This window comes from Mustela nigripes, chromosome 6 (genome assembly GCF_022355385.1).
Source record: "Mustela nigripes isolate SB6536 chromosome 6, MUSNIG.SB6536, whole genome shotgun sequence".
Classification (NCBI taxonomy): Eukaryota; Metazoa; Chordata; class Mammalia; order Carnivora; family Mustelidae; genus Mustela; species Mustela nigripes.
Window position 1 is genome coordinate 68276660 of NC_081562.1, and position 15976 is coordinate 68292635.

The 15976-nt window shown below is 35.2% G+C and overlaps 1 protein-coding gene across 15 annotated transcripts in view; it reads left to right on the forward strand.

Moving 5' to 3' along the window:
* The window catches only part of LMNTD1 (lamin tail domain containing 1), a 497491-nt gene that overhangs the window by 85902 nt on the left and 395613 nt on the right, over positions 1–15976 (forward strand). The window lies entirely within an intron of this gene.

The window sequence follows — 15976 nt, forward strand, 5'->3', positions numbered from 1 at the left end:
TCCTAAGTGTGTTCTTATTTTGCACAATTCTGTGTTTTTTTTTTTTTCATTTTCTCAGCTTAATTACTTTCCATACTGTGTCTTCTAGTTCATTATTTTATTCCTCTGATTTTCCCAGCCTGCTATTTATTCCATCAAGAGTATTCTTAACTTCATTTATTGTATTCTTCATCTCTGATTGGTTCTTTTTTTATCTCTGTCTTAAAGATCTTACTGATGTCTTCCATTCTTTTCTCAAGTCCAGTGCCTATCTTTATGATCATTATTTTAAATTTTCCAACAGACATGCTATTTATATCTGTTTTGCTTAGGTCTCTTGCTCTGGTTTTGTCCTGTTCTTTATTTTGTGACATATTCTTTTATGACATTCTGCCAAAATCTCTGTGTCTGTTTTCTCTGTTTTAGGAATGTCAGTTTTATCTCTTTCTCTTGAAAGTAGTGGGCAGGAGGTGCACTTTTAACTAGATGGCATTGGTCCTCCTCCACTGGGACAGGCAGCTGCTGTGGAGATGAGGCAGGCAAGGGGCTGTTCCACAGAGCTTGCTGGCAGGTGTACAGTTTTAGCATAGTGTTGTGCATGCTTTGAGGAAGGCAAGAAACAGAGGGTAAGGTTTGCATAGGTATTCTGTGGGAGGGAGGGGATCCACAACACTGGGGCTGAGGCAAGTCTGGCTGGGGGTGGGGACTGGGTGTGGTGTAAGCAAGTTATGTTGTGAGTGCTAACTCTGCACTGGTTCCTGCAAGTGGCTGTGTGTTTCAAATGAGGGTTGCCTGGGTGGCTCAGTGGGTTAAGCCTCTGCTTTCTGCTCCAGTCATGATCCCGGTGGGATCGAGCCCTGCGTTGGGCTCTCTGCTTGGTGGGGAGCCTCCTTCCCCCTCTCTCTCTGCCAGGCTCTCTGCCTACTTGTGATATCTCTCTCTCTGTCAAATAAATGGATTATATATATATATATATATCTATCTATATATATATATATATATATATATATATATCATACATATATATCATACATATATATATATATATATATATACACACACACACAAATAAAATGAGGGGCAAGGGAGGGAAATGGTACCTGCCAGTTCCTTTGTTTCCAGAGAAGCCGCTCAGTGAACTCTGAGATTAGGAACTAATTCTTTTCTCCTATAAGCCTCTGGTCTTTCAAACTGCTTCTTCTAAGCTCTATCTCTCAGGGCTCTTTGCTGTGTAGTCTCTTTAAGGACAGGGACTCAGCTTCCTATTGCTGTTGGGCCCTCACAGAGCAGAACCTGCTAATTTTGAGAGTTTCAGGCTTTAAGCATTGGTTGTAAGCACTCACAAAATTCAGACCATTTGATTTTCAAAGACGAATGCTTGTGGAATTTTGCTTCCCTTTGCATGCTCCCCAATGTGATAGTCTGTTTCTCATGATAGTCTGTTTCTCTCCCTTCTTTGTGTCCATAGCTTCCATCCTTCAGTTTCAGACCCACAACGTTTAGTTTCTATGGAGTCCTTACCCTTTCTACCCTCTTCTATGTGGTCTCTTCCCTATATTTAGTTGTGGATTTTTTTTTTGGCCCATCTTTGGTCCTCTTCTGTGTTGTTTGCTCTGGTGAGAGTGTTATCTATTTGTATCTGTGGGATGAGGTGAGTTTAGGGCCCTCCTACTCCATCATCTTCCCTGAAAGTTATGTGGTTTTTCTATTACTATTCTATTTCTATTACTAATGTTTTCTATTACTATATATTTTTCCTTTATTAGCCTGCTAAGACATAAATGGATTAAAAATTGTTCCAAATTTTATCTATTATTTGAAAGAGTATTTAAGAGAAGATGCCCTGCTTGTTTACTTCTAATTAACTTCTCAATCCATATCAAACTTTGCTTTAACAATTTCCCATGCTTAAATTTCATTCATCTTCACTTTGGGGCTCAGACTGATAGTTCTCATAGCTTAGGAGGGCTCCCCTGCTTGAATAGCTTATAGCTACCTCAAAATCTATATGTATACAGTTTAGTTCATTCTCATCAGTCTAACACCCAAACCTGTTCCCATTTCATGCTCCCTCATTCCAGACTTCACCATCTATCAGTCTACCCCTTATCAAACTTAGTCTTTCTGGAATCCTACCTTTCTCTGATTCCTCATATCCTCATGGTCAGAAAACCTTATAAACTCTAACTCTAGACTATGTCCCTATTCTGTATTCACCTGTTCATTACTACTGATGTTTCTTTAGTTTAGGTTTTACATGTGTATTCATACCTCTGTGCTTTTGCACAAAATCCTCTGCCTGCCTGTATGCACTTTTTTGCCTTACCTGCCTGACATATTCCTACTTACTTCTAGAATTCCAGATTTTCTCTTTTCTAAAGCCTTCCTACTTGCTTCTACTGCTTGGCTACCTACCAGATTTAGTTACTTTGTCCTCACTGATCCTATCTTTTGTAACATGCTCTTATGTAATACTAACCAGTTTAAATTATAGACATTATTGCTATACAATAATAAGTTACTATAAAATTTAATAATTTTTAATAACTTCAGCCCTTGGCACTAAATAAATATTTGTTAGATAAAGTAATGGATTAATTAACAAATCTGGCAAATTAACAAATTGTTCATTCTTGAACAGAAAAAAGACACTAACAAAAGATTAGGAAAGTATCTTTAGGGACTCTGAAATTTTAAGCAGGAAACTGGTGGACTATAGGTCATGTTTCCATGGTTTCTTTTTCATTGGAGTAGAACATTTGGGAGATAGGGGAATCTCTGGGAAGGGAACTACTAACAATGCAGTTAGTGTTAGTGAAATGGCTTAGATACCTGGACCATGACTTAATATCCTGGAATGATAGGCTCTTGGGTGACTTGAGTATTCCAAATGGGGAAGAACAAATGTGTTTTTCCAGAGGTCAGCTGACTTGTTCAAGAGGGCTCTACACTGAAAATGTAAAGAAAGCAAAGCAAACTCCAAGATAAAGTCATGATGCTGATTTCACTGGAGAAAAACAGGACATGAAATGAAAAATAAGACTGAAGGAACTTCTCAGTGACTCATGTGAGAAAATAATTAGAAGACACTGGAAGTATTGCTTAAAATTCAAAACACCACAACAAATGTAAAACACGGCTTGTAAATAAAATGAATGGACATTGCAACATGTATGTAGACATATAAGCTGCAGGGAAATGCCTAGACTTGTTAGAAGTATTTTCATGAAATAGCTTATCTCGTGCACCAAATAAATAAGTAATAACTAAAAATCTAATAAGAGGAAAGATTTAATAATACTGTATATCAAGAAGATACACCTCTAAGGAAATCCACCAAATATATACCTTAGAAATGAATAAATGAGAAAGAAATGTGTTGAACTGAACTGACCTTAGAGAGGAAACAGATGATGTCTTCTTGATATATTTTACAAAACTGGCACAGAATCAAGATATAGTAGTAATGGGGACATAATCTGGCCATCTGCTGGAAGCCTTAGTCAGCAAAACACAGAGCATTTGACAAGTTCTTGATCTGCTTGATGAATATTCTGTCTCCCATGAGGGAGAAGGAAAATTTCAAAACATCCTAGAAATGACAAAATTAGTATGCTAACATTTTGTATTTTTATAAAAGGAAAAAAAAAGAATGGATATGATTATGTGTTTGATGTGTTTTTATATTCATTTAAAAAATTATTCAAGGACACAGAAAGAACTGGTAACATTGGTTGCCTCTGGGAAAAAAGTGCTGGCAGCTAGGGAGCAGGGTTAGCAAAGATACTTTTCACTGATTTACCTTAAAAATTCTGGAGTATAGAATTATATTGCTGTTCCAAAAGATAAATTGAAATAAAGGTAAAAGACCAAGAAGGAGGAGGAGGAGGAGTGTTAGGATTAGGAGAGGAAGGGGAGGAGGAGGAAGACAGAATGCGGAGGAGGAAGAGGAAGAAGAAGAGGAGGGAGAAGAAGAAATCTGTCCAAAACAACATTCTTGCTGGATAATGGGGAAGGATCCTTTTAAGATATACAACATTTTGCATAAGCCTTTATTAAAGTATTTATATTGTATTGCAATAATATAATATGGAGTAGATCTCTTAATTACCCTTGCCAGATTAACCAGAGCATTCCCTGCTGTCTGAGGGATGTCTCTGAGATGTAGTGATAGATATGCAAGGTGCACTAACTGCTCCCAGCTGAAAGGTCTCCATTTCTTGTTTGCATCTCTTTGCTTCCCTCCCCTGGGGTGTACTTAGCAAGAGTCTCAAACCTGATTATGTTAATTATACTTCATATTTTAAAACAAGTAATTTAATTAAACAAACTGATGAAATATTGCATGTAGAATGAAAGATGGGTTTTTTTTTTTTTTGTTTTTTTGTTTTTTTTTTTTTTGGAAAAGATTTTTTTTTTCCTTTGGAAAGACTATAAAAATGAAATGCTAAAACAAGTGCTATCAGAATAAGTATGAGCAAGACTGGGAAAAAAATCACAAAAATCTCAATGGTTTGGTACAGATACTTCTATAGTGTTGTAACATTCTTACTCTGTTTAAGCAAATTGAACTAGAAATTATAGATGATGTGTTGTGGCTCTGCAAGAAAGGGCATGCAAAATTTCAATAAGCAATGGAAGAAAAGACCTTGACCCTATAACTAAAGTTTGGTGAGTTAGTAAATATTTAAAGGTTTAAAGTGAAAATTATATACTTTAGTTATTTATGTTATGATTCTCCACTTTAATAGTATTTTTTATTTGTTTGTTTAACCAACTGGCCTTATCTTGTGTTAAGCATGTGTAAACTTCCATAGAAGATGGGCCATATCTTGTTCATCTTTGTAACACCTGTGCAACATATGGATCTTAGAACATAGCAGATGGTCAGTAAATATTTGTTGAAAAACTAGTATATAAACAGAGCTGGAAGTAGCATATATATTTGCCAAGTCCCGATAATGTGGAGCCTCTAGGGTAGATTAAAAATGGTGCTGGCCAGACTGAATTCAAGCGCTAGGTGAAAAGAAAAGAATATCCAGATTAATATAAGGAGATGGAAAATCTTATCTTTGGTCAGTATAAGAACTAGAATATGAAGAAAATTTAGAATCAAAGCCAACAGAAAATGACAAAGAAAAGGAGGAAAATAATCAATGTATTGGGAGTTCCAAGCAAGAGTAAGTTCATTTGAAATGTTACAGCATACCTCTTTCAACATTTCTCTCCTGCGCTTTAAGACAAAATAGTCAGAGTGAGATTTCAACAGAAGAAATTCTGGAAACTTAAGCTAGACCTAATTCTATAGGATTTTGTTGGTAAGAGGGAAGTGAAAGATTTCTTGGGATTAAATAAGTAAGTCATTTTAGAGTTGGTGATAACCAGGGAGGGGGATTTTCCAAAGTGTGTTATATGGAATACGAGATCGTGACTATTACATTCTCTGTACTACATACAGTACATTTCCATGTTTACTTATTTGTCCTTTATTTTGTCTCTCCTTCTGAAGAGCAATCTCCATGACAGAACTGGATCTTCTGGCATGTCTTGCACATATTAGGTGCCTCTGAAATATTTGTTAAATGAAGGTCTGGTGAACAATGTGGAGAAGCAGGAACCTGACAGCTCTGAAAACAGCAGGGGAAGTGTTCTCAGACAGAATTACAAATTAAAAAATCACTGTAAAACAGGAGGAGGCATCGAGTACCTAAACCACCACCACCAAATACGGTGTTTTTATTTGTAAACTGAAAATGAAATGAGCTCTATTTAACTCACTACAAGGCACTGTGGTAGAGAAGGAAGAGTCAAGTCTGGATGCCTGGGAGAGTAGTGGTGACATTATTAGGAACAGAAGACCTCTCTCTATGGAAGGTGAAAAATGGTTATTACTTTTATAGAAATTTGTGTCTAATTTGGTTTATAGGAAAAAAAGTTCACTAGCTGGTGAACAGTTTCAATAATATTAAAATAGGATTTATGAGACCATTTTATAGTAACTGTAGGAGTTACTAAATCATTGCTCTCCAAATCACTCAAAAGACAGAATCATTATGCAATCATCTATCTATTCTTAATCAAAGAGATCGTGTTCATATTATAATCTTTCTTAAAAATGACTAGATTGTGAAACTAAGGAACAAAAGAAAGAGAAAGGGGTATTTGGCGCCTTTGCATACATAATTCCGCAAAGAGCAATGGCTCTCAATTTGCTAGGATCACTCTGAGAATTTTAAGGAACAAAGCGATGACAATCCACACCCCAGGCCAATTAACTTGAATCTCTGGGAGTGGGGCCCTAGCATCAGAAGGTTTTAAATGCTTCCCAGGTGAGTCTAATGGATGGGACAGCTGAGGACAATGAAACCAAGGCATATTTTGGAGGGGAGAGAGGAGACTAGTCTCTTGTGAGAGTCAGACTAAACTGTAGTGAGAAGCTGGAACTGAAATTCACACCCGTGGTTTCAAATCAGAATGCTCTAAATATGACATTGTATGTGGAATTCTAACAAAACATTATACTTTTTTTTCCATTAAGGACTCAATGTACTAATCTGGAAATTGGTTAAAGGAAGTAAACCCTTTAGAAAGAATAAGAATTGGCCATTAGAGACAGAATGTCATTATGCATTAGAAATGATTATTGTATACCCAGGCAACATTTTTTTCAATCTTTCTGAAGTAAAGATTGTGAGCTGCTGAAATAGTTTGTCAGGTGAGGTTGTGAAAATTATTTCCCTACAGATATTTGAAATTAAAGTCGTGTTACATTTTTTTTGTGATGTTTAAATGGAGTTCTGTCTACGGGAAGGGAAACAGACTAGAGGACATAGAGAAATTATTTTCAAACCAGAGGGTTTATTTTACTTTTAATCTATGATTAACCTTTGCTGAAGGACTCTTGAAGTCAGTTTGATAGTGTCTTGCACTGCAACCACACGTTCCATTTTTAGAAGGATGGCCAACTGGCTACGGGGCCGCCCAGTGTGGGTGTGGACAGATGCCCATTCCCTGCCTGCTGTGACAGTGTGGCTGACTTCATTAAAGGGACACTCTGTTTTCTTATTCAGCTCTTCTCCCTTGTCAGTCAGCTTTCACAACACCATCACCAGTCTCTGGGCCACTATTTTACCCCTACTTTAGAGTGGATACTTTATTTTGTGCCAGGAACTCATAATACTCCTACACTATAGATAGTATTAGTATGTTCACTTTCTGGATAAGGAAAGAGGGTGATGGAAATGCAAGACAGTTTTCCCCAGTCACTCAGCTCATGAGTGGTAAAGGTACTTGGACCTTAGGTCAATTTAATTAAGAAGTCCAGGCTCTTAAGCACTATATTTGCTCCTTCATCCTTTTACTGTGGATGAATACCTAGGTAATACTTTGGGCTACTGCCCACTAGAGTCAGATCCTGTTTACCGGGTCTCTAAAACAGAACACTTCCGTGTTTTCTTACTCCTTACTACATGGATCACTTCTCATGACCACGGATAATACACCCAGGATATGTGGCATCTAGGGAAATTTCACCAAAGGGAAAAATGGGATAAGTGTGAAAATCAAGCATGGCCTGGTGCCCATATCCTTTGGCTTTGCTCTAAGGGCCTTTCCAATGGTGCATTGGTCTCTCTCAGCAATAATCTCTGCTTATTGCTTGGAAAGAAAGGTAGGGTCACCTTCTGATTCTCATTAGGCTTTCCTTCATGGAATGGAGCTGAACACTTGTGTAAAGATTTTTCCCATATTATAAAAGACTGATGAATCACAGAACTTTACCCCTGAAACAAATAATAAAAAAAAAATTAAAAAACAAAAGATTTTTTTCCATAACAAAGCCCTGAGAGCCTTATCCATAATCAGATCAGGTCTTCCTACAATTTTTATAACCAAATATTAAATATATATATATACATACATATATATTTAAAGGCATAAATATATATATATATATACGTATGTATATATACATACATATATATTTAAAGGCAAGCAATGGCTATTACTTCTGTAAAAGTGTTACAGTTCCATGAAAAGGAAGCAGTTGGCTTTTATCCAGCATTACAAATATTTCAAATTAGAGTCATTGATTTATTGAATGTCTTTACATAATATGTCTGAAGAAGCAAAAGGTCACCTACTCAGAACCTGGTTAAACTGCCAGGAGAAATAAATGTCATGTTTCTTGAAAGAAAGAGAGAGAGAGAGAGAGAGAGGAAGGAAGGAAGGAAGGAAGGAAGAAAGAAAAGGAAAAGAAACAAAGAAAGGAAGGAAGGAAGGGAGGGAGGAAGGGAGGAAGGAAAAAGTGCTCCTTGTTCTTTAGGCTGACTAACCTGGTAAATTGGTTCCCTAATTGCCTAAAGGTAGCCAGTGGTGCTTGATTCCTATGTAAGACTGTTTGGAGGAGCAAGATATGTGGCTCTGTGAGTCACATTACGCTCCAGTCTACTCAATTTGCACCTGAAATGATACTTCACTTCAAACACAGTAGACCTTGTTTGAGAAGGCTTACTTAAGTGAAGAATTCTCCAAAGAGTTTATTACCTGATAGGAAATATATTTTGGACCAATGAAGATGATTAATTTTATACAATTAAAATGCTGGGGGAAGTACAAGTAAGACTTTTGGAGTCAAAGTGCTGAATTTATTTTTATTATTGATAATTTTAAATATTTATTAAAGAAAACTACTTGAAAGTTTCAATTGCCTAAAATTTATTTTTTTAGAAGTGATAAGCATGTTAGAATCTAGTTGCTAACTCTTGTGTGTCTATCTTGGATCTTATATCAGGGTCTTAATTGATAAAATAAGATTTTACTCTGAGTAGATAGATGCTGTAAGTGGATTTAATAAAGCAAGTGTAATAAACAATGTTATGTATTTTGAACAATTGTTATCTAATTGTTTTGTATTCATTATCATATTAAATTATAAATTAGATAATACATAGGAAAGTTGAAAATATAAAAAAACTAATTGAAAAATACTGATAAAAGACATTTCCATATGAGACTGGAATATATTTTATACTTATTTTTAAAAAATGTTTCATCACTGCATGTAAGATACTAGATTATGGAAAATATCAAGTCAATGTCATAAACATTTTGCACTCAACTACATTAACAACAGCTGCACAAATAGATTGGATGGTAGAGTATACTGTTTAGGGACTCCGGTTGATGGAATGCTGTTGCAAGTTGGCACGGTGGGTAGTCCTATGTTCCTTCTCATTAAACGTGGTGCACCTAATTTTGTGGGGGAATAATTCCTCCATATGAGTCCACACAGGTCCAATCTGAGTGACTTTAGTGAATAAAAAAGTTGATGTCAGGGGTGGTGTGTGAAATCCAGGTCTGGCCAATGAGCATACATATCCTCTTGGCCACTGGAATTAGTTCAAATTTGGCTACATGAGGCATGTCAGGCCAAACAGAGTTCGTCCTAGGGCTTTAGAGCTATCAGGAAAAATGTGCACTTTTGTAGCAATTTCATTGCCCGAATTCATTGGATGTAAAGACAAATGAAGCTAATGGCAGTCATTTTTATGCTATCCATAAAAAATATGCCTGGAAATAAACCCAAACCAAAGTAGACATGGAGACATCCAAATGCCTGACAACATTTGACCACTTGGATTATGCTTGCTCCACCCAAAGCTCATAAGCCCTTGAATCTCCCAGATATATGAACCATCATTTTTGTTTTTGCTTACAGTAACGTGATAATATGCTTCCATGCCTTGCAAATAGGTATCTTACCAAGACATCTAATTCAAATCGTGCTAATAATAAGTAGTTACTCTGTAATAGTGTCTGAGAAATGTGGTAATTAGGTAGAAATTTTATTTATTTTTTATTTGTTTAAGGGTTTTATTTATTTGTTCATGGGAGACAGAGAGAGAGAGGCAGAGGGAGAAGCAGGCTCTCACTGAGCAGGGAGCCAGATGTGGGACTCGATCCCAGGACCTCAAGATCATGATCTGAGCCGAAGGCAGACATTCAACCATCTGAGCCTCCCAGGCACCGTAGGCAGAAATTTTAAAAGAAAAAAATTATGCCCATCAAATAACATGAAGCAAGAATATATTTTTTTCATTTTATATGTATTTATTTAATTATTTTTTAAATTAATTTTTTATTTTTTATAAACATATATTTTTATCACAGGTCTGTGAATCGCCAGGTTTACACACTTCACAGCACTCACCAAAGCACATACCCTCCCCAATGTCCATAATACCACCCCCTTCTCACAAACCCCCTCCCCCCAGCAACCCTCAGTTTGTTTTGTGAGATTAAGAGTCACTTATGGTTTGTCTCCCTCCCAATCCCATCTGGTTTCATTGATTCTTCTCCTACCCACTTAAGCCCCCATGTTGCATCACCACTTCCTCATATCAGGGAGATCATATGATAGTTGTCTTTCTCTGCTTGACTTATTTCGCTAAGCATGATACGCTCTAGTTCCATCCATGTTGTTGCAAATGGCAAGATTTCATTTCTTTTGATGGCTGCATAGTATTCCATTGTGTATATATACCACATCTTCTTGATCCATTCATCTGTTGATGGACATCTAGGTTCTTAGACCATTTCAAAATTCAGATAGAATTGTAGAATTTTGGAATGATAGAGATTTTTTTCTTTTAACTTTCTAATTTTACATTTGTTTATAAATAGGTTAATGGAGGTCTGGAAAGAAACATCTAAAATATTCAATAGAGATTATTGACAAATGCTTCCATGTAATTAAAGTAATGGAAACAAACAGTGGACTGCTGAAGGAATTTGAGAGATTTAAATTTCTCAAGGCTAACTAACTGTATTAGGAACCAAATTAATATTATTTTTCATGCAACTCAATCCAGCCAAAAAAAGAACCACATGACTGAAATAGGATGGTCTACTAATTTAAAAATAGTTAATCTCTTTTCCTCAAAAGTTAGTTCACTCTTTGTTCAAGTAGGAAATGTAGATAAAATTTATAAACAGGTATGAATCCAAAAACATGAACCAGTTTATCCCATATTAAAATATTAATTTAGCTTATTTACTCTCTAAAGGAATAAATAAGCACCTGTCCTATTGAAATGGAACTTTGGTTCAAATTATAAATTGACATCACCTTAAGTTTAATTTCTAAGCAAGTATCAGTATTTTCATGTTACCAAAGTTAATCAAGTCATTAGGAAAAATGGTCAAATCCATTGTTTGGCATAAGGAAGCCCAAACAGCTGGCTGAATTAGATAAAGGTTTCACTCTTCCATAAACTGACTTGTGACATGCTGGTATCACAGCAGATTTGGGAACCCTGTGTTTGCTTTTAAAATTACACTTGGGAAAAATAAAAACCAGGTAATCTGTATTTTGAAATATGTTTTGTTTATTTCGGCCATTTGCTAATTTATAATTGTGAATATGGATGGGGGAATTATGGGTAGAATATTTTATGGATGGGTTTGGAAGGTTTTAAAACAGAGAAGGAAGCTATTAGACCTGTCTTTGAAAAACAACAAAACACAATGAAAACATTTCACACCATATGGAGGTAATATAAAAATAGCAAGAAGATTGTGTCAGTTTATTATTAGTATAAAACAGGGCACACTTAGCTTCTTGGGGGAGGTGATATTTGAACAGAGACCTAAGTAAAGCAAGAACAAAGACCATTTGACTTACCTTACTCACTGGTATCCCTGGGTCCTAGACTGGTGCCTGGCACAGAAAAGGGGCTCAATAAATATTTGTGAAATGAACAAATGAAGGGATAATTAAACGCATGGAAGAGAATGGAAAAAAAAAAAACAGGGCACACTTTCTACTCTTTACCTTTTGTATGCATAATGAAATAAAAAGTATGCATAATGAAATAAAGCTAAGCCAATTGTTAGTTTTAATTACTAAAGGTGACTATGTTACAACAAAATATGCTCTCCTGAAAAACTAAGGTTATCAAATCACATTTAAAGAACCATGTAAAGCTCAAAACTTGGAAAAACAAAACAACAAAGGGAATGAATTTTGATCAGAAGGAAAGATAAATAGCCTGAATGAAAAAGACGGAAGTTACTCATATTCATGTAGAGATTCCACGGTCAGCAGAGTATCTATTGATACATAGACGAGTGACTTCAGCTAATGTAATTATTTGGCAAATGACCACTTTCTGTGCTGTTAAAGAGTCATTAAAGTTTTGCTCAGTCGATTACATGGTAATTATACAGAAACTGACCCTGGAAGAGCTTTTACTAATAAGCATTGAGAACATTAAAAAATACAGTTAGAAACAAGTATGATCATTCATACATTCAGTGTTGATAGTATTTCCTCTGTCAGAGGATTGGAGAATTAATAAAATAAATGAAAATTCTGAAAAATTATGTGGAAGTGAACAGGAAAGCCTGCTCAAATATTAACGTGCTGTTGCACTGTAAGGGGCCCCAGGCTAAGGAAAGTCTTTTACTGCTGTGTGGTAGCCATTTGTCCCTTGGATACATTCCTCATTAAACAATTTGTTTCAATCTTTCCTTAAAAAAAAAAAAATCAAATAAACATATAAGTAAAAAGGGTTAAAATGAAAATATTCCTTTACTCATGTATGGTTCTTCTCAAGGATTTTTCAAGGCCCTCATCAAGGCCAGGACTCTGGTACAGTGAGTGAGGCATCTAGTATGTAAAATTAAAGAGGCTTTGAGAGTGAGCACCTTACATTTTGTGCTCTAAGCACCTCACTTACTTCCCCCTAGTCCTGGTCCTGAAACATATGCAAATGTATGTATGTAATTTATACAAATTTACATATATTTTAAAATCAAAATGGAATCATCCTCTACATGTGTAACTTGCTTAATTCACTGAACAATATATGGCAAGCATTTTTCCTTATTATGTATGGATATATGTCATTCTTTCAAATATCTCCATGGTATGTTACATTATGAATGGACTATAATTTATTAAATCCCACTCTGGTGATGGGTACTTACACGACTTCCAGTTTTTGAATACTGCTAATAATACTGCAATTTTATACACACATCTTTGTGTACTTGTGTATTTCAGTAGATTATTACCAATAGTGAGGCAAGGAATTGAATTATAATTTTATTTCATTTCAAATATAAATTTTTCAGTTGATTATCTTTGATTTTCATTGCTTATGGCCACTGGCTAGGGCCTCCTTAAAAATACTGAATAATACCTGTAAATAAGCAGATTTTCTTGTTCTGAGCTTCAATCAGAATACTTTTGAGTGTTTCATCATATGTTTGACATTTGTTGTTGGTTTCTGATAGACTGTCTATCAAGGACTGTTGTTTGTGGGCTGACCCAAAAGCCTTTCTGTGGCCTCTCATTATGGATGCTGGAGAGTCTGTTACTTCTCTTAGAGAAGTCTGCTAGTGTTTTGAGAGAGAGATAACTTGAATCCTTTTAGGGGATAGGTGTCAGTTTATATGTGAGTACAGAACTTGTTGGCAATTCTTTTTTCCCTACATCTAATCTTGATGTGTGCAGTGGTGGCAGCCCTTCTAATCATAAGCAGCCAGCATGAGAATGAAGAGCTGACAGCTAAGCATGGTCAGAACACAAAGCTGGAATGAGCCAGAGTCTTGTGTGATATTTTTGGCTCACTGACCCAGTTCTGAGACTCTGCTTCTGAAATTATTCTAAAATAAACACAAAATGTTTTTGTAGCTTAAACCACCATTCATGGAGTTTTCTGTTATTTTCCACCAGAAACATTCTTAACTGATACCTTAAATTAAGAATTTTTTTTTCTATTTCTGGTTTTATGAGTATTATTAAAACCAGAAGTGAGGGGTGCCTGGGTGGTTCAGTTCTTAAGCATCTGCTTTCGGCTCATGATCCCAGGGTTCTGGGATCGAACCTGCTTCTGGCTCCCTACAGAAAGCCTGCTTCTTCCTCTACCACTCCCCCTGTTTATGATCCCTCTCTCACTGTCTCTCTCTCTCTGTCAAATAAAAAAATAAAATCTTTAAACAACAACAACAACAACAACAAAAACAAACCCAGAAGTGAATGTCATAATTAGTCACATAATTTTTTCAAAAATAGCTTTCAAATAACAGCAGATACTTAAATAGTGCCTAATATATGGGAGGGACTTTTTCTGAATTTTTATATTTATTAAGTAATTTAATTTCTATAACAACTCTATGGGGGTAGATACTATTATTATCCATATTTAAACATGAGGAAATTGAGACACAGAGTGGTTAGATAAATTACCTATGGTTGCACATTTAATAAGTGACAGAGTTGGGATTTGAACCTATACAAATTGGCTCCAGAATCCTGGAATCTATTTGACCTCTAGTATTTAAAAATGATGCATGGGCCACAATACATCTTTCTCAGTTCTATCGTTATTATTAGTCTTTATTGTAATAGTGGCCAGCAGCCATTTAACTAAATCAATGTTAAATGAATATGAATTAAGTATTTTAATGTGTCCCATAATTCACGGTAAAAAGAGCACCAATAAAATTCAATTGATTAAGCATCAAAGCAAATCCTAGCTTTTCTTATTCAATTTATTTTCTTAAATTAAGTTCGACTTCACAAATTCATTTGTTGGATTTCTTTTTTCTTTCTGGGATTCAAAAGAACAATATGCTTTTCTTATTCTTCCTGAAGCTAGAATTATAATAGATGAATTAAGGAATTTTTTGGCCATTTCTTTGACATGTTCTGACTTTAGACACATTTTCTTCTTTTTCCTATGCTCCTTCCTTGATCAAGAACAGTGTTGCTTTTATTCTCTGTCATCCAGAAAAGTAGCATAGAAACAAATAAACAAACAAATTGAGCAAGAATTTAATGCTCACTCCTACTCCTGGGTTTTTATGCTTCGTCTCATTTGTTCTATCTAGACTGAGTGTGACTCAACATATAGGGACAATGTCTTAAAATCCTGTTGCCGTGAATAGTAAATGGTAATAACAGAGCCTCCTTACAGCAGCAGTTATGTAAGTAAATGTGAACCTGGATTATCTATGATATAGAGTACAATGAGAATTACTTTTCAGCTTTCTGGAAGTTTTTAATAGAAAAGTATTGGTAGTTGATAATATTTTAAGGCACTTTTTCTATTTTTTTTAATCTTTTGTATTCTTTATATATTCACTGACATCTGGCAATGCCTTTGGAAATACATAAAATTCAAAATCACTAAGTAGGATTTGTGCAAGAGACAATACTAGTGGCATGATTACAGTCAACCACCACCGTAGGCTTATTCATTTTAGGCTTATTTACCATGACTTAGGGAGGATAGGGTTTTTTGGTGTGTATACAAGGATAATAATATTTAGTTCATAGATTTATCATCATTATTGCCATCTTTATTATCTCTATCGAGGTGATAAATTATCAGTCATAATTATCACTATTACAGGAGATTTTTGTTTATTTACCATTTAATATAATTCATTTTCTAATGATTCTTTTAAAAAATCCTTGCGAGATGTGTAATTAAATGTCAAAGAATCTATAAATTAATATATACTCTGGAATAAAATGATAATCTCAACTAAAAATAAATTCATGAATTAACAAACATATTTTTGCTTCTCTTTGGCAAATATATACACAAGAGATTATATAGGTATTATCTATTATGTAAATATGGGGTTTATTTTAGCGATGCCAGACAGAAAGTGAGAAAAATAAAGATGATATAGGCAGAGGATTTATAACATTCACAGGGACAGGAGCAGGGGTATTCATAATGTTCACAGCCACAGAAGAAAATAGAAATAGTAAGATGGGCCATAAAAAATGAAAATAGTAGAATAGAGTGAGAAGAAATCGAATAAAGGCAATGAGATTTAGAGATTTGAAAGGGAGGCTGGGAACTATAGCTTTTATGTAGAATGCACTGGAACAAAATAAAGAATAAAATAAAAATAAGGAGGTTGAAAAAGGAGACATTCTAGAGAATTCATATAGGAAATTTAGATTTGTTTGGCA